The sequence below is a fragment of the Notolepis coatsorum genome (genome assembly GCF_963971535.1).
Source record: "Notolepis coatsorum genome assembly, chromosome: 2".
Classification (NCBI taxonomy): Eukaryota; Metazoa; Chordata; class Actinopteri; order Aulopiformes; family Paralepididae; genus Notolepis; species Notolepis coatsorum.
Window position 1 is genome coordinate 56,666,800 of NC_140166.1, and position 3,049 is coordinate 56,669,848.

The following is a 3,049-nucleotide window of genomic DNA, read 5'->3' on the forward strand; positions in this document are numbered from 1 at the left end:
TGGGCCTCACAGGGTTAACCTCTTAAGCCCGAGATATACAGTAAAAGTGTATATTTTCAGCATTACGTTTGTTTACCAATTATTTTAACTGTTATTAGTGAAATATAAGATTATAGAAATCTCAGGGCATTGAGTCGGAAACCGGCGCATATTGACAGGAGGAAGTGGCACATCCAAAAGTGAGTGTAGTCTTTTGAAGGAAGAGACTCAGGGCTTTCAAATTTAGAAAAACGACCCTACCCAGCTCACACCAGCCCCTGTCAATCATCTGACTTCTGGATTTACTTTTTTATTTCTCTTATTTTTTGGGATTATCTCCCACAAACCTGAACGTTATTGCCATAAAACAGAACGCAGTTAGTTTCTCTACCTTTCTGTGAACGTCTTGCAAAAAACGGTGTTGCAATATGATGAAACATTTTGGAGAAATTTACATTATAAAAAAGATGGCAGAATTCAGTACTGTATCTACAAAACCTTCTGTTTAATCATCTTCCCTTTATTCATTTGCTTAGATTTTTCAGGTCTGGTCAATTTTAGCATGGTGTTATTCACAGTCAAAGATAAATTTTTTTTTAAATAGAATTGATATTCTCCTTTGGTTCATTACAATTTACTCAAGCGAGCCTAGTAACAGACACTATTTCTGACACTGATCCATATATGTCCCTAGATTCAGATACCAAGAACATGCAAATGGACCATTTAAAAAAAAATGTAATGTTTATTCTACGTCCTTATGGAATGAGTGACATAACAAACAAAAAAGTAAAAAAAAAAAAAAAAAAAAAAAAATTTTTTTGGATGGAAGAGCCGCACATTGACGGGCAAAGAGCCGCATGCGGCTCGCGAGCCGCGGGTTGGCCACCCCTGCTCTAAAGTATGTGAACCCCTTTGGAATAGTCAGTTTTTCAAATATTTCACACATTCATCTTTATTATATCTTCATCTAAGATACATTTTCTTTTTTTTTAATCCTCTCTTTCTCCGATTTTTCTCTGTTTTCTCCCCGTCCCAATTTAGTCGTTGTGCCAATTCCCCCCCTCCCCTACCTGGTTGTTGTGCGCATGTTCCTCCTACTGGTCGGTACAAGGGAACCCTGAAGTCATCCGCACGCTTCCTCCGACACGTGCGGAGACAGCCAGTGGATCTCTTTTCACCTGGCAGCGAGGACTCTCATTGGTGAAGTGTAACGCGTGGGAGGTCACGCTGCCTTCATCAAGTCCTGCCTCCGCTGAGCAAGCGCCCCGACCTGACCTGTAGGTGTCGCTGTCCACAACGCCAGATTACCACCCACGACTTCCCTCCCCCTAACCCAGCCAAATGGGTTAGTATGACGACCGGCCCAAGCCTCGAGCAATGCTGACTCCGGGAGTCGAGACCGCAGCCTCTTGCATTGGTGACAAGCGCAATCTCCGCTACGCCACCTGACCGCTCCCATACATTTTCTGATAACGCATGTCATGATTGAAGGAAAACACAAATAGTTTGAATATATTTGGATTATTTACTAAATACAATGATTAAATATGAAATATCCTTGTGTGCATAAGTATGTGAACCCTTGGGATCCAGCAGCTGCTGGTATCTATGGCTTCAAGTTCAACTAACCCTTTCCCAGACCTTTCCTAGAGTTGAATACTAGTCTCTTGCTGTGCTTTGATGGATTTTGGTTCGTTTTCATCATTTAATACCTCTTAAGCTGCAACGTCCCTCATATGGGACGTTTTTTCGGATTTTTTGCAAACGGCACTTTGGCGACCCCTAGTGGCTCGGGTGTGCATATTTTGTAATACAATATATATATATCGAATTGAAGGCGTATTTGTTGCCTGTCGATAGCGACAAGATCCGACAAAATTCGTTCAGCGATTCTTGAGTTACATGCCGGTATTTGAGGCTTGTGCAAAGTACACGGTATTGCGCAAAATACCACTCCCGACTCAGGCTGCAGTAGTTCCGTCAATCTAGATCCGATCTCGAAAATGATTGTGGATCGTTGTAGCCAATGAGTGTGGCTTTCCAATGATACCCCACATGGGGATCTAAATAAAAAAAACTAAAAACACGAAGAAACACGAAAACAGGAAGAGCAAAACAGCCGAATGAATTGAAGTCTATGAGAAAACTGAGTTTTTCTTTGTACACAGTTTACCAAAATCACTCCTAATCACTAATTTCTGAATTTGGATATGTACTACATAAGGCTTCAGGCTATGGCTCCGTCTGGATTTGTAAGCCATACCACCTTCTGGGGAAATACTACCTCTGGACTACTAACTACCACAGAAAAACTTGAGTAACAAGTCTTTTTTACAACTCAAGTTCAGACCTATGTAACTCTATTACATTAGCACTAAAAGTGAAATCTTTTTCTGGAAGCAGAAACTTCAGAATGTCATCTTTCAAAAGAGACCAGGCTCATTGCATGCGCTATAAGTATAAAGTATGTTGTTTTGGTTTGCAAAAAAAGTATGCAGTCCTCAAGTTCAAGTTAAAAAATTGCCACTTTTCTGGCCGCTTGTTCGCTAAATTCACTGACATTTTAGGGATTCCTCGCCTGAGGAACTCACTACAACTTCTACAGTATTTCAAAGTGTCCCAAAGGTCCCAGTGTCATCTCAGACCATCAACAATGCTGCATGTCTTCTCATTTAACCACTATTATGTATTTCTGCTTGAATATTTAGGAGCGTTGCCTTGCTGCATAACTCCTTTGGTATGGCTACAGGGCATTCCTCCATATCAGTTGAAAGTAAAAACATAGAATTCACTGATTTCCTCATAATGGCATGAAGGTCACATAAGGTCACCAGGACCAGAGGCAATAAAGCAGCCCGCAGATATGACCAAGCATTGCATACTGATAGGTGTGGCGTCATAATGGTTGTGTGTGTGTGTGGTTGTGTGTATGTGTGGTGTGGTTGTGTGTATGGGGTGGTTGTGTGTATGTGTGTCTGGTGTGGTTGTGTGTATGTGTGTGTGGTGTAAGTCTAGTTTGTGTTGGTATTTGAGGTATTTTTGTATTATGGTATTGTTATATATATAT